Below are 21,377 nucleotides of genomic sequence, written 5' to 3' on the forward strand. Positions count from 1 at the left end.
ACCACAGTCTCATCTCCCTTTGTGGTTTTCAAGCACGCCATGGAAGGGGCATCATTTTCCAATCCCTCTGCATGAGAGGAATTTGTCTTCAGCTTCCTGAGGATTGCCAGGAACTGAGCAATTTGCTCCTCTTTAGGTTCTTCTTGCTCGTTTGAAGAGGAATATTCCTCATGCTCATTTATGTGTGTAGGGGAATGCATGACGATGTTCCCTATTTCTTCATGAGCCCTGATCTCCTTGAGTTCCTCAACAGCAGGCTCCTCTTTGGGTTCGGTTATAACCTCCATAGAGAGGCCTTTGATGAGCGGATAATTTATACGCTTTTTGGCATTATTTTTACATAGTTTTTAGTAGGATTTAATTAGTTTTTAGCATATTTTTATTAGTTTCTAAGGAAAATTCACATTTCTAGACTTTACTATGAGTTTGTGTGTTTTTCTATGATTTCAGGTATTTTCTGGCTGAAATTGAGGGACCTGAGCAAAAATCTGATTCAGAGGCTGAAGAAGGACTGCCGATACTGTTGGATTCTGACCTCCCTGCACTCAAAATAGAATTTTTGGCGATACAAAAGTCCAAATGGCGCGCTTTCAACCGTGTTGGAAAGTAGATATCTAGGGCTTTCCAGCAATATATAATAGTCCATACTTTGTCCGAGCTTAGATGACGCAAACTGGCATTTAACGCCAGCTTTCTACCCTATTTTGGCGTTAAACGCCAGAAACAAGTTGCAAAGTAGAGTCAAACACCAAAAACAAGTTACAAACTGGCGTTCAACTCCAAGAAAGACCTCTACACGTGAAAGCTTCAATGCTCAGCCCAAGCACACACCAAGTGGGTCCGGAGGTGGATTTCTGCATCATTTACTCATCTCTGTACCACTAGTGACTAGTCTAGTATAAATAGGACTTTTTACTATTGTATTTTCATCTTGGCATCTATCTTTGATCAGTTTATGCGATCTTAGACATTGGGAGCTGGCCTCACGGCCATGCCTGGACCTTTATCACTTATGTATTTTCAACGGTGGAGTTTCTACACACCATAGATTAAGGTGTGGAGCTCTACTATTCCTCGAGTATTAATGCAATTACTACTATTTTCTATTCAATTCATGCTTATTTTTATTCTAATATATTCATTCGTACTTCAACCTGATGAATGTGATGATCCGTGACACTCATCATTATTCTCACTTATGAGCGCGTGCCTGACAAACACTTCTATTCTACCTGCAAAAGCTAGAGTGTGTATCTCTTGGATTTCTGGTCCACGACGTATGGTTGCCTCTCCTGACAACAGAGCCTTCCATTTCGTGAGATCAGAATCTTCGTGGTATAAGCTAGAATCCATTGGCAGCATTCTTGAGATCCGAAAAGTTTAAACCTTGTCTGTGGTATTCCGAGTAGGATCTGGGATGGGATGACTATGATGAGCTTCAATGGTGACAGACGCAAAAGGATAGTAAATCCTATTCCTACATGATCGAGAACCAACAGCTGATTAGCCATGCAGGAAACCATAGAGGACCTTTTTCACTGAGAGGATGGAAGTAGCCATTTACAACGGTGACGCCCTACATACAGCTTGCCATAGAAAGGAGTATGAAGGATTGGATGAAGACAGTAGAAAAGCAGAGATTCAAGAGGGATAAAGCATCTCCATACACTTATCTGAAATTCCCACCAATGAATTACATAAGTATCTCTATCTTTATTTTACGTTTTATTTATCTTTTAATTAGTAAAACTCCATAACCATTTGAATCCGCCAGACTGAGATTTACAAGGTGACCATAGCTTACTTCAAGCCGACAATCTCCGTGGGATCGACCCTTACTCACATAAGGTTTATTACTTGGACGACCCAGTGCACTTGCTGGTTAGTTGTGCGAAGTTGTGAAAAAGAGTTGAGATTACAATTGTGTGACCAAGTTGTTGGCGCCATTGTGCATCACAATTTCGTGCACTAGCCTTGCACTCTTCCTTTCAATTTACTTCTGTGTTGCTGGAAAGAGTGTTGGAGGGGATCTCTTGGATCCTTGATGCGCCACTATTTCGTGGTATATTTTGTGCATAATCTAAATGATTCCATCAACTTCTTTCACACTTATCCACATAAAATGCATGGTTTTGTGTTTCCTTCCTAGTTTTGCTTAATGGTTGAAAACATGCTTTTTAGGTTTTAATAAACTATATTTGATCTCCCTTTATTACCATTTGATGCCGTGATCTGTTTGTTAAGTGATTTTAGAGCCTTCAGGGGGCTAGAATGGTCTAGAAGAGGGAGAGGAGGCATGCATAAGTGGAAGGAGAATAAAAATGGAGTTTTGAAGTAGCGGCATCGGTGCACATGTGCAACCTACGCACACGCGTGGAAGATCAGATTTGAGAATGGCGCGCAAAAGTTGACGCTTCCACGTAGTTAGGCAGAATTCTCAATCGACGCGCACGCGTGGATCGCGAAAGCCCATCGACGCATACGCGTGACACGCGAACGTGACCTCTTTAATGAAAACGTACCTGGCGATTTCAGAGGAGTTCCCAACCCAATTCTGAGTACAATTCTGGTGGGAAAAGATTAAAAGAACCAAGGGTTGAAGGAGATGGAGACATTTCACACATTGAGATTTTTTTGAGAGTTAATTTTTGGTAGTTACACTTTTAAAGAGAGAAACTCCAACTTCTCTCTAGGTTTTTGGCCTTTTCATCTCCAATTGTACTTGGATTCTTTGGTGAGATCTAAATTTGACTCAATTCTACATTGTTCTAGTTGTAGATCTTCTTCTCCTACTCTCAATTTAATGTTCTTCTTGTTCTAGCATTGTGGATCTTAGATCTAGACTTTGTTACTTTGATTTCCATTAATGAAATGAGGAATTTCATGTTAATTATTGTTAATTTTTGATTGTTGTTAATTGTTTACAATAGATAGCTTTAATTCAATTTTCTTACTCAATTTCATGATGCCTTCCATTGTTGATCACCAATTGTTTGAGAAAATGTTTACTTTAGCTATGCAGTAGAATTTCACTCTTGGCTTAGGGGTTGGATAATTGGAGACACTTGAATTGTCAAAGATTTTGTTGATTTATAATTGGAAATTGCTAATTAGTTTGAATGACACTAACTCTAGTCTCTCACTAGGATTTGACTAGGACTTGTGGACTCAAGGTGATTATTTCCACTTAACTTTCCTTCAAAGTTAGAGGTTGACCAAGTGGAGCAATAACCAATTGATATCATAATTGATAGAGATATTGATGATAGAAATTTCAATTCCCAACCCTAGTGATAAACCACTATTTCATGGTTTATCTTGTGCTAATTTGAGTGGTTTTTATCAACTCTTTACCCACTTATTCATATGATTTGCATGATTTTACAATTCCTTCCCAATTTTATTCTATGGTTGAAAACTTGCTTCATAGACATTTAAATTATATATATTTTTAATTTACCTTTATACCATTTGATGCCGTGATCTGTGTGTTAAGTGTTTTCGGGCTTTATAGGGCAGGAATGGCTTAGAGGATGGAAAGGAAGCTTGCAAAAATGGAAGGAACGCAAGGAAACAAAGAAGCTGACCAGCGAAAAGTGGCGCGCGCGCGCACCTGGCGTGTACGCGCGCATTCGCGCATTCACATATTGACGCGCACGCGCACCTGGCGTGGACGTGCAACAAGCAAAAAGCACAATCGACGCGCGCGAGCAGGTAGCGCGCACGCTTGACACGCACGACCTGCAGAAATCGCAGAAATCACTGGGGCAATTTTGGGCCAGTTTTAGACCCAATTTTCGGGCCAAAAACACAGACTAGAGCCAGAGAACAGCAAAGACTCAAGAGACATTCACACTCTGCATAGTTTTAGTTTAGTTTTGGGGAATCTAGAGAGAATTCTACTTCTTCCTCTAGGTTTTCTTCACATTCATAGTTTTAGAGTTTTAGTGCTTTGCTTTGGATATTGAGAAGATTCATTACCTCCGTTGGAGCTTCCTCATTCTAGTTTGTTTCTCTATTCTTTACTCTTTTATTGCCCATTGACTCTGTTTAGATAAGTATGTTCATAATTTTGTGATTTATTAATGCAAAAAACCATTTTTACTTTTAATTGAATTTTAGTTATTAATTATCATGTCATTCTTTTATTCCTCTCTTAATTCTGTGAAAGTTATATTCATGATAATAGAGTAGTTCCCTAACTTGATTGGGAGTTGATTAAAAGGAAAACCTTAAGTTGGAATACTCAAGTGTTAATATTAATTGGAAGTTGTTGGCTAATTCTCCTGTCTTTGACTCTAATCCTTTCTTTGGAAAGGGTCAGGGCGCAAGCGATAGGATTAGTTTGAGAGTACTTGACTTTCCCTTATTATATAAGGGATAACTAAGTAGGATAACAACCTTTTTATTATTACACTTGAGAGAGTTCAACAGGGATAGAATCTCCATTTAATCTTCTCCCGGTTAAGGCTTTTATTTAAATTACATAAATTCTCAATCATTTATTTCTCTGTTTCTCGAACTCAAAAATTTCTTGGAAAATCTCTGATTAATAAAATAGCACTCTTTCTGCAACTCGTTGGGAGACGACATGGGATTCATACTCCCATTATTTTATTTCTAAATTTTGTGACAACCGCTTCTAAATTGATACGCGGAATCAACATTGGTTAAGAGCTATACTTGCAACATTGTTTTCTTTATAAACTCTTGATCGGTGATTTTTTCGCATGTCAATTTTTGGCTCCGTAGCTGGGGAGTTGCAATAGTGTGCTAATTTATTGGTTGAAATTTATTTATTTGCATTTTATTTTATTTTGCTCCTATAAGTTGTATGTTTCTTTCTTTAAATGACGCATTCACTACCTGATCTGAGCCTACCCGTATTTGATCCTAAAATTGAAAGAACTATCTCACGTATAAGGCAGGCTCGGCGTCGGTTAGTCCTGTCTGAGGATGAATTTGAAACCTTATTTAAGGAAGAAACAAGCTCCTTTCCTACTGATTTGGTTAATTTACGCGCAGAGAACATTGCAGCTCCCAGGAGGATTACTCTCCAGGAAGCAGAAGCTCCAGACTTCACACTACCACCTTTCCAAGCACGTCATCCAAATTTGGGTGCAGAAATTGAACTGAAAACTGCACTAATCAATCTACTGCCGAAATTTCATGGCTTACTTGCTCAAGAGCCTCTCAAGCACCTCAGGAATTTTCAGACAGCCTATTCTACTGTCAGGCGTAATGGTGAAACTGAGACTTCTATTCTGCTGGCCGCTTTCCCATTTTCTCTCGAGGGAAAGGCGAGGGAGTGGTACTACACTCAACCTGAAGCAGTTGTTACTAACTGGGACATGCTTCGAAGAGAATTCCTAGAAAAATACTTTCCAGCTGAAGTTACTGATAGACTGACGAAAGAAATTTCAATGATTATTCAAGGCGAATCAGAGACTTTTTACGGGTATTGGGAGCGTTTCAATAATCTCCTAGACATGTGCCCCCACCACATGATTGACAAGTTGGTGTTGATCAGCTACTTCACACAGGGCATGAAGCCTCGGGACAAGACTACATTGGATGGTGTGAGTAATGGTTCTCTGAAAAAGTACAAGACCACAGAAGAAGCATGGCAACTGATCACCGACTTAGCTGAGTCCGCTCAGAATCACAAGCACAACAGGAACAACCACTCCCAAGGCTGTGGCAGAGGTTTTCTCTAGCAGTGAGAATAATGCTCTCACACAATCAATATGTCAGATTACCAACCTACTGAAACAGATACATCTGGGCCAACAAGAATCTCAGCCCCCTCACCACAACATAGTCAACAACTGGTTCCTCAGAGAATATGTGGAATATGTGCTGATTATAATCATTACACTGATGAGTGTCCACAGCTCCAACATGAGGACAACACCGTGGCAGCTACTCACAATTTCTCTGACCGCTCAAATCAAGGATACTATCAACAAGGCGGCAACTATAACCAAGGTGGAAACTTTAACCAAGGTTGGAGGGACAACTATAACAGAGGAGGCAAAGACAGCCAAGGAAATCAGAGGTAGAATAATAATAACCAGCAGAACCGGTATCAGTAGAATCCCCCCTATCAACAGTAGAACCAGAACCAGGCTTACAGAGCACCTCACCTAAGGCAGTCCCAAGCGTCTCAGCAGAACCCTCAGATCACTTACCCCTCTCCCTCTTCTAATGATGAGTTGCTACACTCTATTGATCAGAGACAGAACACCATGGAGAATAACCTTACTTCCACTTTAAATGGTCTAAACTCTACCTTGCAAGCTCTTGTCTCATAGATAGGATCATTGAATAACTCCAACAACCAGCCTTCAATTTCCAGTGGAATTCCTTCTCAACCCTTACCCAACCCCAAGGGTAGCATCAATGCCATCATCTTAAGGTCCGGAACCACACTACAAGAGAGGACTCCTGAGGAGCCAAGGCCACAAGAACACGCCCCAGCTGAAGACATGCTTGAAGTGGAGGATGCTGAAAAGGAAGATGAAATGGAAGACACAGTTGAAGAAGAAGTAACTCAACCAGAGAATGGCACACCAGAAGGAGCTAAAGCTACCAAAGATTCCACCCCTATCCCATTTCCACACCTTGCAAGAAAGCCCAGAAAGTAGATGGAAGTTGACCCAAAAATGGTAGAAATCTTCAAAAAGATTAAGGTAACTGTCCCGCTTTTTTTATGTTATTCAGCAAGTACCTAAATATGCAAAGTTTCTAAAGGATTTGTGCATACATAAGGATAGGATTAATGAATTAGAAATTATTCCTTTAGGTAGTTCTATATCTGCATTGATGGGGGATATACCTAAAAAATGTAGTGATCCAGGTCCATGCATGGTTAACTGTACCATTGGGGATGTAATATTTTCTGACTGCATGTGTGATCTAGGAGCATGTGTGAGTATTATGCCCTTGTCTATATATAATGCCTTGAGGCTCCCTCCCTTAAAAAGGTCGGCAACTTATTTTGTGTTAGCAGATAAAAACATTATTACAGTGGTTAGAATTGTTGAGGACGTGCTGGTGAGCATTAAGGGGCTCACATTTTCCATTGACTTCTATATCTTGGAGATAACCCAAAATGACTCAGGGAAACCGTCATCTATCTTGCTCGGAAGACCATTCCTGAAGACTTCCAAGTTCAAGTTGGATGCATTCTTAGGAACCTATTCATTTGAGATAGACGACCGAGCAGTAAGCGTCAATCTGAATGAGGCTATGAAGCACCCTCCGGAAGACCATTTCATCTTCCAATGCGACATCATTGATGAGACAGTGGCTGCAGTTCACCAAGAGGAAGTAGAAGAGCTGCACATGGAGCAAGGTCCAAGTGTGGGGAACCCCTCTGAACACAATGAGGACATTATGCCATCATCATGGCTCCAGACGATCCAGTGCCCGATCAGGAGCAGAAATTAGAGTTAAAACCCCTTCCACCCCACCTCAAGTATGCTTACCTTGAGGATAATTAGAAGCTCCCAGTTATCATTGCAAGGGAACTCACAGCCCAACAGGAGGAGCAGTTGCTTAGTGTGCTGTGAAGACACAAGAAAGCAATCGGGTGGAGCTTGGCGGATATAGTAGGTATCAACCCTCAAGTTTGTCAGCACAGAATATTTTTAGAAGAGGGAGCAAGGCCTGTTCGTCAACCCCAAAGAAGACTGAATCCCACCATCTTGGAGGTTGTCAAGAAGGAAGTGACCAGACTACTGGAAGCAAATATCATCTACCCCATCTCAGATAGAGAATAGGTCAGCCAAGTGCAAGTGGTGCCTAGGAAGTCTGAAGTCACAACAGTAAAAAATGAGCAAGGAGAGCTCATAGCAACTAGAGTGCAAAATTCCTGGAGGGTGTGCATTGACTACAGGCGCCTCAACCTGGCCACTCGTAAGGATCACTATCCCCTGCTATTCATTGATCAAATGCTAGATTGCCTGTCAGGTAAATCGCATTACTACTTTTTAGATGGTTATACAGGCTATTTTCAGATTCATATAGCTCCTGAAGATCAGGAAAAGACTACTTTTACATGTCCCTTTGGAACTTATGCTTACAAGAGAATGCCTTTTGGCTTATGCAATGCACCAACTACTTTCCAAAGGTGCATGATGAGTCTTTTCTCTGATCTTATTGAGAATTGTATAGAAGTTTTTATGGATGATTTTAGCGTATATGGTGATTCCTTTAGCCTTTGCTTGGATACTTTATCTAGAGTCTTAGACAGGTGTGTTAGATCAAACCTTGTTTTGAATTTTGAAAAGTGTCATTTTATGGTCAAATAAGGTATTGTTCTAGGACATGTTGTCTCTAATACTGGTATTTCTGTAGATCCAGCAAAGGTAAATGTCATTTCTAGTCTGCCTTACCCCTCCTCTGTGAGGGAAGTCTGTTCGTTCCTTGGTCATGAAGGTTTTTACCGGAGATTTATCAAGGACTTTAGTAAGGTAGCTTTACCTTTATCTAGACTGCTGCAGAAGGATGTTGAATTTGAGCTGAGTGAGGACTGTATGGAAGTGTTTGATAAGCTGAAGATCACCTTGACTCAATCTCCAATTGTGCAAGGACTAGACTGGAGTCAGCCCTTTGAGATTATGTGTGACGCCTCCAACCATGCTGTAGGAGCGGTGCTAGCCCAACGCACAGGTAAGGACCCTTTTGTAATTACATATGCTTCGAAGACCTTAGACGCTGCTCAGTCTAATTACACTACCACTGAAAAAAAGATTTTAGCTATTGTTTTTGCTCTAGATAAATTCTTAGCCTATTTACTTGGCACTAAGGTGGTAGTGTACTCAGACCATGCATCTCTCAAATATTTGTTAGCTAAAAAAGAGTCCAAACCAAGGCTGATACATTGGATACTGTTGCTGCAAGAATTTGATTTAGAAATTAAGGATAGGAATGGTTCTCAGAATTTAGTGGCAGACCACTTGAGTCGCCTTGAGCACAATAAAGATGACTCCACTCCTATCAATGATGCTTTTCCATTTGATAACTTGCATACAGTATCTGAAGTAGTTCCTTGGTATGCACCTGTAGCTAATTATCTAGTTAGTCATACCTTCCCTCCCAATTTTACTAAGCATCAGAGGGACAAGCTGAAAAGCGAGTCCAAATATTATATTTGGGATGATCCATATTTATGGAGGTATGGTGCTAACCAGATAATTATAAGATGTATGCCTCAATCAGAATTCCAGTCTATTTTAGAAGCCTGCCACTCCTCTGAGAGTGGTGGACATTTTGACCCTCAAAGAACATCTAGAAAAATTTTAGACTGTGGATTCTGGTGGCCTACTCTTTCTAAAGATGTTGTTGCCTTCTGTAAATCTTGTTCCCGTTGCCAGAGGTTTGGTAATATATCCAAGAGGGATGAGATGCCCCAACAACTTATGCTGTTCTGTGAGATATTTTATGTTTGGGGTATTGACTTCATAGGTCCATTTCCCAACTCTAGCGGCTTCTTATATATATTGTTAGCTATAGATTATGTTTCCAAATGGGTGGAAGCAATTCCCACCCTACTGATGATGCTAACATTGTTGTCTCCTTTGTTAGAAACCATATTATCTATCGCTTTGGATCACCACGAGCAATCGTGAATGATCAAGGCACCCATTTTTGTAACAGGAGACTGACCGCTCTACTAAAGAAGCATGACATTATTCACAAGGTAGCAACTGGTTACCACCCGCAGACTAACGGACAAGCAGAGGTGTCTAACAAAGAGATCAAGCATATCTTGGAAAAGATAGTCAAGCCTCATAGGAAGGACTGGAGCACTAGGCTACAAGATGCACTTTGGGCATACTAGACAGCGTATAAGACACCTATAGGGATAAGCCCCTTCTGCTTAGTTTATGGAAAGGCTTGTCACCTCCCAGTGAAGATAGAGCACAAGGCATTCTAGGCGGTAAGAGAAATCAACATGGGATTTGAGAGGGCCGGAGCTGAAAGGAAGATGCAACTACAAGAATTAGAGAATCTTCGCCTAGAAGCGTATGATAACTCCATGCTGTACAAAGAAAAGATGAAGGTTGTGCATGACAAGCACATTAAAAGGAGAGAGTTCAGACCTGGGGAATTAGTTCTCCTCTACAACTCCAGACTAAGGCTCGTGCCAGGCAAGTTGAGATCAATATGGGAAGGTCCCTATAAAGTAGAGAAGGCAGAGCCATACAGAGTCTTTCACCTAAGTCATCCTTCGAGCTCTAAATTCATCAAGGTAAATGGACATCGCCTTAAGCTATATCATGGTGAGCAGATGAAGAAAAGTAAGGAGCTGGAGATCTTCCTCTTGGAGGATCCACCCACAGTAGAAGATTGAGCTAGTGGACCGTCCAACTTAAAGATGTTAAAGAAAAGTGCTGGGTAGGAGTCAACCCACTATGGTATGATCGTTCCCTTCTCTCTTTTTAGCTTTATTTAATGACTCTTCTCATTATTCTGCATATAGTCTGCATTTACATCTGCATATTTGCATAAAAAAAATGAGGAGATCGATGCGCCAGCGCCTAGTGCGCGTCTGCGTCCCTTGTGAAAGTGAATTGGGTGAATTTGAACAGAGAGTCGCGCGGGAGCTGGGCTGGAAACGTGCCTTGGGCACCTTCCATCCCACGTGCACGTGTACTGTATGCGTGCGCGCCTTTGCCTCTCTTGGCGTTCCACGCGAGCGCACACAGTGCGCATCCGCGTCGATGTCAAAATCGGCGTAAAGCTTGTTTGGCCAGAAAGTTGTGCTAGTCTGTGGGGGGTAATTTGCTAGAAGCACAAACTGACCCGCCCGTATGCGTACTTGGTGCATACGCATCCCTTCCCCTCTGCGCAATGCGCGTGAGTGCACGTAGTGCACGTGAGCGCACGTAGTGCGCGTCCGCGTCGGTTGCGCCGCATTACTCACTCTTTTGCCGCCCAGTTTTCATTCTTTCTCCCTCCCTAGTTCTAATTCTATCTTTTCCAATCCTAATTTATTTCTTCCCCCTTTCTTCATCTTCTCTATCTTCTTCTTCTCCCTCTCCTCTCACATCTTTCTCACTCACATCATCCATTATCTCTCTTTTCATCCTTTTTCAACGTTCTCTCTTTTTATTTTCTTTATCTTCTTCTTCTCTTTATTTCTCTTTGTATTATTTTACTTGGTGCTATAACTCTATTTGGGTAACTTCTTTCTTCTAATTGCTTGTGATTATTATTGTGGAGTTGTTTGACAATTAATAATTATTTTTGGGATGCTTGCATGTTCAAATTTAATTCTTTCCCTATCATGATTAAACATGCATACTAAGTGTTTGTTAAAGCCTGTATGGCATTATACATTCCTAATTATCCTATTCCTAATTATCCTATTCTTCTACTCTAATGCCTATTTTTCACAAATTCTTCATCTTATTTTATTAATTAATTATAATTGTCAACACAAACGTGATTGTTAATTTGTTACGAGTGATAATACATTTTTCGCAATTGATGCTTGATCTATGCTACTCATGCCTTTGCCGGCATGCCAATAAACATCTTGCATTTAATTGCCTTCATCTTTCTTGCTATATTTTCATTGATGTCCTATTTACATGAAGTCGCAACCATGTGTTAATGACATCCTTCTTTACCTTGGCAAGATTATCACTTGTACTGTCCTCTTCCTTGCTCCAACCCTTGGGCTTACATGTACCTTTCTCCTTTTCTTTCAAATGGCCACCAAGAAGGGAAAAGAGAAAGTAACTACCAAACCACCGACAAGGAGAGGAGCAAAAAGGGAATTGGCAGAAGAATCGCCCTCAACATCAGTCAAACCTTCAACAAAGTGGATCAAGAAGATCATTAAGAATGAGGAGACTGAGAAAGCCTTCCCAGCAAGGGACACTGCGCGGTTTACTAACCGCTTCTATGAGCAGATGTTCCCCATTCTGGCGGCAAGGAACTACAACAATGAGCACCTTCTCATCCTCCCCTCCAACATTGTGGATTTAGTGGAGCCCCGCATTGACAGAAGACATTGGGGATTCTTACGGAGGCAGCCAAGGCAGGTCAACCTTTTATGGGTAGTTGAATTATACTCCAATTTTCACATGCCAAACCTGTAGTCTGTCTATGTCCGTCAGAAGCAAGTCCCCACCTCCGAAAGGGCCATTCAGTAAGTTTTAGATCTCCCCCCTACTCCAGAAGGATTGGACGCATTTCAAAAAGCCTCTCTCAAGCGCCAGCAATACCAATTTGACTGGGACGACGTTCTCAAAATTATAGCTCTACTTGGCAGCAAGTGGATCTACAGTTATCATCGATTCAGGCCTAAGGGCATAATGGCTTTTGCACTTACCTTGGAAGCTCGCGTGTGGGCACAGATTATGTCCCACTACGTCTTTTCGAGCACTCACGAGTCCTCCTTCACTGTAGACATGGCTATTCTCATCTGGTGTATACTTACAGACCAGCCCCTCAAGTTACCAAGACACATCCGGCAAGCCATGGGACACGTACAGATTGCGGGCAACTTACCTTTTTCCGTCTTGGTTTCAGATTTGGTCTCCACAGCCAGAGTCCCCTATAGAGCTAGAGACATAGGGCTGTGCTTCCTCGGGATGATTAATATGTTCTGAGTGAGAAATACATCAGACCCCAACAGTCACCGCCGGCCGGACTGAAGACTCGGCCAGAGATATCCCTTCTCCTTTCACATCACAAGCACCTTCAACAAATCAGCTTCTCCTTCAGATACTTCAGAGGTTGGACCGGCTAGACCGGCAGGCAAAGTGCAGGGAGCACCGTAACAAGTGCCAATTTGCATACCTCAAGGAGCTGATTATTGGTACACACCCACCTCCAGAACTACAGGACACCTCAGACTCCCCTTTATCCAGTAGCACAGGCAGCCAAGGCGAACCAGACACAGGAGGCAACACTTCCAACATTCCCTTGCTCCTAACTGATGGCACCGAGGATGGCGCCAAGCTTTAAGTGTGGGGAGGTCGGTCAGTACCTGACTTCCGGAGGTAACTTTTCTTTCTCTTAGCACCAGTAGATAAATTTTCTTTTTGTTTAGATAGAATAGATTGCATAGTAATAATTAGTTGCATGTGTAGTCTGCTTGGTTAAAAAATAATAAATCCTTTTCAAAGACCCTATTTTTGAAAATTTCTCTAATTCAAACCAAAATCCTATGTTAAACTTGTTTGAAGACTGTAAATTGGAACATGTTTAGAGCTAGAACACATAAACCAGTGAGATTTTGAGCCTAATTGTATGGTTACAGCATTTAACCATTATTTTATTCTTGTGTATTTTCTCTCCTCTATTATTACAATCTATAGTTTGTTCCATTCTATATGTCCATTATTTAATGTATTCATGCATATGTATGATTGAGGCATCATTTGTTATCAACTCACTATCCTAAATGGCCTACCATTCTAATTATCCCTTGTTTGCCACTTTAAACCTCTATATCCCCTATTATTCTCTATATTACCACATCACTAGCCTTAAGCGAAAAAATAAGTACTTACCTTAATTGAATCTTTAGTTAGCTTAAGATAGAGATTATGTGCAAGCTAAGTGTGGAGAAATTATGGGAACTCGGGTTAATAAGAATGTATGTTAATTGATAAATATCTAAGGTCTGAATGCTACTCATGTGAAATTATGAAAACCAAATGCATTGGTGCTACAATACTTTCAAAAAAAAGGAAAAAAAAAGAAAGATGATTGTTTCAATTTAAGTCTAGGGGAATGAAAGCACCCCAAATGATAAGTTTAATAAAAAGAATCAATGCATATGAGGTGAAATGAAAAGAACAATTAAGTGCATGAGTAGATGTAACATACAAAGTGAGACTATGGGTAGTTAGGCATGATTTCAGAAGCATAGGGAATGTGTGTGTGTGTGTTAGGTGAGAACTTAGGATAATCAAGGATTCAATTTTCAGCTCACTTGCCCAAACATGTACCCTCACCCTTACCTAAGCCCCATTACAACCTTAAGAAAGACCTCATGATGTTTGTATGTGTGCATTAGATATTTGTTGATTGGTTAGATGAAGAACAAGGTTTTAGAAGGCATGAATGGAGGAGACTAGAGTGGATTACCCTATACACCTGAGTGACTAGAGTGCATATACGCTCCTAGTGAGGGTTCAAGCTTAACTCTATGTTCCTAGCTTTCATGAGCTGTCTCCTCCGAAGTTTACCTGACTTTTATTGTGTGATTTGGATTAGTAGAATTTGATTTTTGTTTGTCTTGGAAGACCTGTTTATTTTCTTAACTAAGTAGGCATGGACATTTCATCATATAGTTGCATTCATATACATAGGTTGGATTGCATGAGTCTTACTTTTCCTATTCACTCTTTTTGTCTCCTTGAGCTTAGCATGAGGACATGCTATTATTTAAGTATGGGGAGTTTGATAAACCACTATTTCATGGTTTATCTTGTGCTAATTTGAGTGGTTTTTATCTACTCTTTACCCACTTATTCATATGATTTGCATGATTTTACAATTTCTTCCCAATTTTATTATATGGTTGAAAACTTTCTTCCTAGACATTTAAATTATATATGTTTTTAATTCCCCTTTATACCATTCAATGCCGTGATCTGTGCGTTAAGTGTTTTCAGGCTTTATAGGGCAGGAATGGCTTAGAGGATGAAAAGGAAGCTTGCAAAAATGGAAGGAACGCAAGGAAACAAAGAAGCTGACCAGCGAAGAGCGGTGCGCGCGTGTACCGGGCGCGTACACGCACATTAGCGCAATCACATATTGACGCACACGCGCACCTGGCGCGGACACGCAACAAGCAAAAAGCACAATCGATGCGCGCACACACCAGGCGCGTACGCGTGACATGCGCGACCTGCAGAAATCGCTGGGGCGATTTTAAGCCAGTTTTAGACCCAGTTTTTAGCGTAGAAACACAGACTAGAGCCAGGGAACAGCAGAGACTCAAGAGACATTCACACTCTGCATAGTTTTAGTTTAGTTTTGGGAAATCTAGAGAGAATTCTACTTCTTCCTCTAGGTTTTTTTCACATTCATAGTTTGAGTTTTAGTGCTTTGCTTTGGATATTGAGAAGATTCATTACCTCCATTAGAGCTTCCTCATTCTAGTTTGTCTCTCTATTCTTTACTCTTTTATTACCCATTGACTCTGTTTAGATAAGTATGTTCATGATTTTGGGATTTATTAATGCAAAGAACCATTTTTACTTTTAATTGAATTTTAATTATTAATTATCATGTCTTTCTTTTATTCCTCTCTTAATTCTGTGAAAGTTATATTCATGATAATGGAGTAGTTCCCTAACTTGATTAGGAGTTGATTAAAAGGAAAACCATGAGTTGGAATACTTAAGTGTTAATATTAATTGGAAGTTGTTGGCTAATTCTCCTGTCTTCGACTCTAATCCTTTCTTTGGAAAGGATTAGGACGCAAGCGATAGGATTAGTTTGAGAGTACTTGACTTTCCCTTATTATATAAGGGATAACTAAGTAGGATAATAACCCTTTTATTATTAAACTTGAGAGAGTTCAACAGGGATAGAACCTCCATTTAATCTTCTCCCGATCAAGGCTTTTATTTAAATTACATAAATTATCAATCATTTATTTCTCTATTTCTCAAACTCAAAAATTTCTTGGAAAATCTCTGATTAATAAAATAGCACTCTTTCTGCAACTCATTGGGAGACGACCTGGGATTCATACTCCCAGTATTTTATTTCTAAATTTTGTGACAACCCCTTCTAAATTGATACGCGGAATCAACATTGGTTAAGAGCAATACTTGCAACGTTGTTTTCTCTATAAACTCTTGATCAGTGATTTTTCCATACGTCACCTAGCCAAGGCTTTTATATTGATTGATTATTATTCACCCTTGCTTGATTATAATTACCTGTGTCCCTTAGTTTCATTGCTATTTGTTCATTGCTTTTATGCAAGCTTGTTTACATTCTTCATGCTCAACCTCAAACAGTAAGAGACTTCTAGCCAATGATGTGTGATGAGCGGATAATTTATACGCTTTTTGGCATTGTTTTTAGGTAGTTTTTAGTAAGTTCAAGCTACTTTTAGGGATATTTTCATTAGTTTTTATGTTAAATTCACATTTCTGGACTTTACTATAATTTTGTGTGTTTTTTTGTGATTTCAGGTAATTTCTGGCTGAAATTGAGGGATTTGAGCAAGACTTTGAAAGAGGCTGACAAAAAGGACTGCTGATGCTATTGGAATCTGACCTCCCTGAACTCGAAATAGATTTTCTAGAGCTACAGAACTCCAAATGGCGCGCTCTCAACGGCGTTGGAAAGTAGACATCCAGAGCTTTCCAGCAATATATAATAGTCCATACTTTATTCGGAAATTGACGACGTAACTTGGTGTTGAACGCCAAGTACATGCTGCTGTCTGGAGTTAAACGCCAGAAACACGTCATGATCCGGAGTTGAACGCCCAAAACACGTTATAACTTGGAGTTCAACTCCAAGAAAAGCCTCAGCTCGTGGATAGATCAAGCTCAGCCCAAGCATACACCAAGTGAGCCCCGAAAGTGGATTTATGCATCAAATACTTACTCATGTAAACCCTAGTAGCTAGTCTAGTATAAATAGGATAAGTTACTATTGTATTAGACATCTTTTGACAGTTTAATCTTTGGACTTGGTAGTCTTTGATCATTCGGTCTTCTGATCATGTTTTAGGAGGCTGGCCATTCGGCCATGCCTGAATCTTTTACTTATGTATTTTCAACAGTGGAGTTTCTGCACACCATAGATTAAGGGTGTGGAGCTCTGCTGTACCTCAAGTTTCAATACAATTATTATTACTTTCTATTCAATTCTCTTCTATTCTTATTCCAATATATACGTTACACTTAACTCTGATGAATGTGATGATCCATGACACTCATCATCATTCTCACCTATGAACGCGCGTGACTGACAACCACTTCCGTTCTACTCTAGGCCGGGCGCATATCTCTTAGATTCCCCAACAGAATCTTCGTGGTATAAGCTAGATAGATGGCGGCATTCATGAGGATCCGGAAAGTCTAAACCTTGTCTATGGTATTCCGAGTAGGATTCTGGATTGAATGACTGTGACGAGCTTCAAACTCCTGAAGGCTGGGCGTGATGACAAACGCAAAAGAATCAAGGGATTCTATTCCAACCTGATTGAGAACCGACAGATGATTAGCCGTGCTGTGACAGAGCATAGGAACGTTTTCACTGAGAGGATGGGATGTAGCCATTGACAACGGTGATGCCCTACATACAGCTTGCCATGGAAAGGAGTATGAAGGATTGGATGAATGTAATAAGAAAATAGAGATACGAGAGGAGCACAGCATCTCCATACTCTTATATGAAATTTCCACTATTGATTTACATAAGTATTTCTATCCCTTTTAATTTCTATTTATTAATTAATTTTCGAATTCACCATAAACCTTTTAATATGCCTAACTGAGGTTTACAAGGTGACCATAGCTTGCTTCATACCAACAATCTCTGTGGGATCGACTCTTACTCACTTAAGGTATTACTTGGATGACCCAGTACACTTGCTGGTTAAGTTGAACGGAGTTATGATCACACCAGGGATTATTAAGATCCCAATTCATCACACCATGATCTCTTTGGGGTATTTTTGATTTCATACAAATACAAAGAGACCAATTTTGAGGATCACAATTCCGTCCACCAAGTTTTTGGCGCCGTTACCGGGGATTGTTTGAATTACAATTACATGCAACTACAGCGCCAAGTTTTTTTGATCTGGCAACAACACCAAGTTTTTGGCGCCGTTGCCGGGGATTGTTGATTGACAACTGACGGTTCATCTTGTTGCTCAGATTAGGTAATTTTCTTTTCAAAAACTTTTTCAAAATTTTTCTTTTTCGTTTTTCCAAAAATATTTTCGAAAAAAATTAATAGAAATCCAAAAAAATTAGAAAATCATAAAAATCAAAAATATTTTGTGTTCTTATATGAGTCTTGAGTCAATTTTTAAGTTTGGTGTCAATTGCATGCTTTAAAAAAATTTTTCTTGCATTTTTCGAAAATCTCATGCATTCATAGTGTTCTTCATGATCTTCAAGTTGTTCTTGACAAGTCTTCTTGTTTGATCTTGATGATTTCTTGTTTTGTGTTGTTTGTTGTTTTTCATATGCATTTTTTGTTTGTTAGAGTCCATGCATTAAAGATTTCTAAGTTTGGTGTCCTGCATGTTTTCTTTGCATAAAAAATTTTTCAAAATTATGTTCTTGATGTTCATCTGATCTTCAAAGTGTTTTTGGTGTTCATCTTGACATTCATAGTGTTCTTGCATGCATCTTGTGTTTTGATCCAAAATTTTCATGTTTTGGGTCATTTTTGTGTTTTTCTCTCTCATCATAAAAAAATTTCAAAAATAAAAAATATCTTTTCCTTATTTTTCTCATAATTTTCGAAAATTTGAGTTGACTTAGTCAAAAATTTTCAAAATTAGTTGTTTCTTACAAGTCAAGTCAAATTTTCAATTTTAAAAATCTTATCTTTTCAAAATCTTTTTCAAAAATTATATCTTTTTCATCTTTTTTTCTATTTTTTCGAAAATTTCAAAAATCTTTTTCAAAATATTTTCAAAATCTTTTTCTTATCTTTATATCATATTTTCGAAAATTCACTAATAATTAATGTGATTGATTCAAAAATTTGAAGTTTGTTACTTTCTTGTTAAGAAAGGTTCAATCTTTAAGTTCTAGAATCTTATCTTGTAGTTTCTTGTTAGTTAAGTCTTTTTAAAAAAAATAAATCTTTTTATCTTTTATCTTATCTTTTTCAAAAATCTTATCTTTTTCAAAACTTGATTTCAAAATATCTTATCTAACTTCTTATCTTCTTATCTTTTCTAAATTTGATTTTAATATCTTTTTCAATCAACTAACTTTTTGACTTTTTGTTTGTTTCTTATCTTTTTCAAAACCACCTAACTACTTTTCCCTCTCTAATTTTCGAAAATATCTCATCCCTTTTTCAAAATTTCTTTTTAATTAATTAATTTATTTGAATTTTAATTTTAATCTTATTTTATCTTTAATTTTCGAAAATTACTAACCCTTTTTTTTCAAAATTATTTTCGAAATTCTCTATCTCTTTTCTTATTCTATTTAATTATTTAATTACTAACACTTCTCTTCACCTCTCTTCACCTAAATATCCGAACCCAATCTTCTTCATTCTTCTCCCCTTCCTTTTTCTACTAACATAAAGGAATCTCTATACTGTGACATAGAGGATTCCTCTTTCTTTTCTTGTTTTCTTCTCTTTCCTATGAGCAGGAACAAGGATAAAGGCACTCTTGTTGAAATTGATCCAGAACCTGAAAGGACTCTGAAGAGAAAATTAAGAGAAGCTAGATTACAACAATCTAAAGGTAACCTTTCAGAAATATTAGAACAAGAGAAGGAGATGGCAGCCGAAAATAATAATAATGCAAGGAGAATGCTTGGTGACTTCACAAAGCCAACATCCAAATTTGATGGAAGAAGCATCTCCATTCCTGCCATTGGAGCCAATAATTTTTAGCTGAAACCTCAGCTAGTTGCCTTAATGCAACAAAACTGCAAGTTTTATGGACTTCCATCTGAAGATCCTTATCAGTTTTTAACTGAGTTCTTGCAGATCTGTGAGACTATAAAGACGAATGGAGTTGATCCTGAAGTCTATAGACTCATGCTTTTCCCTTTTGCTGTAAGAGACAGAGCTAGAATATGGTTGGATTCTCAACCTAAGGATAGCCTGGACTCCTAGGATAAGCTGGTCACTGCCTTCTTGGATAAATTCTTTCCTCCTCAAAAGCTGAGCAAGCTAAGAGTGGATGTTCAAACCTTCAAACAAAAAGATGGTGAATCCCTCTATGAAGCTTGGGAAAGATACAAGCAGCTGACCAAAAGATGTCCATCTAACATGTTTTCAGAATGGACCATATTAGATATATTCTATTATGGTCTATCTGAATTTTCGAAAATGTCATTGGACCATTCTGCAGGTGGATCCATTCACCTAAAGAAAACGCCTGAAGAGGCTCCAGAACTCATTGACATGGTTGCAAACAACCAATTTATGTACACCTCTGAGAGGAATTCTGTGAATAATGGGATACCTCAGAAGAAAGGAGTTCTTGAAATTGATGCTCTGAATGCCATATTGGCTCAGAACAAAGTGTTGACTCAGCAGGTCAACATGATCTCTCAAAGTCTGAATGGATGGCAACATGCATCCAACAGTACTAAAGAGGCAGCTTCTGAAGAAGCTTATGATCCTGAGAACCCTGCCATGGCAGAGGTTAATTACATGGGTGAACCTTATGGAAACACCTATAATCCATCATGGAGAAATCATCCAAATTTCTCATGGAATGATCAACAAAAGCCTCAACAAGGCTTTAACAATGGTGGACGTAATAGGTTGAGCAATAGCAAGCCATATCCATCATCTTTTCAGCAACAGACAGAGAATTCTGAACAAAACACTTCTAATTTAGCCAATCTAGTCTCTGATCTGTCAAAGACCACTTTTAGTTTCATGAATGAAACAAGGTCCTCCATTAGAAATCTGGAGGCACAGGTGGGCCAGCTAAGTAAGAAAGTCATTGAAACTCCTCCTAGTATTCTCCCAAGCAATACAGAAGAGAATCCAAAAGGAGAGTGCAAGGCCATTGATGTGATCAATGTGGCCGAATGCACAAGGGAGGAGGAGGACGAAAATCCTAGTGAGGAAGACCTCCTGGGATGTCCTTCAAGAAAGAAGGAGTTTCCTATTAAGGATCCAAAGGAATCTAAGGCTCATACAGAGACCATAGAGATTCTATTAAATCTCCTTCTGCCATTCATGAGCTCTGAAGACTATTCTTCCTCTGAAGAGGATGAAGATGTGACTGGAGAGCAAGTTGCTCAATACTTAGGAGCTATCATGAAGTTGAATGCCAAGTTGTTTGGTAATGAGACTTGGAAAAGTGAACCTCCCTTGCTCATTAATGAACTAGATACATGGATTCAGAAAACTCTACCTCAAAAGAAACAAGATCCTGGCAAGTTCTTAATACCTTGTACCATAGGCACCATGACCTTTGAAAAGGCTCTATGTGATCTGGGGTCAGGGATAAATCTTATGCCACTCTCTGTAATAGAGAAGCTGGGGATCATTGAGGTATAACCTGCCTTGTTCTCATTACAATTGGCAGACAAGTCAGTAAGACAACCTTATGGATTAGTAGAGGACGTGTTAGTGAAGGTTGAAGGCCTTTACATCCCTGCTAATTTCATAATCTTAGACACTAGGAAGGAAGAGGATGAATGCATCATCCT

This window comes from Arachis hypogaea, chromosome 2 (genome assembly GCF_003086295.3).
Source record: "Arachis hypogaea cultivar Tifrunner chromosome 2, arahy.Tifrunner.gnm2.J5K5, whole genome shotgun sequence".
Lineage (NCBI taxonomy): Eukaryota > Viridiplantae > Streptophyta > Magnoliopsida > Fabales > Fabaceae > Arachis > Arachis hypogaea.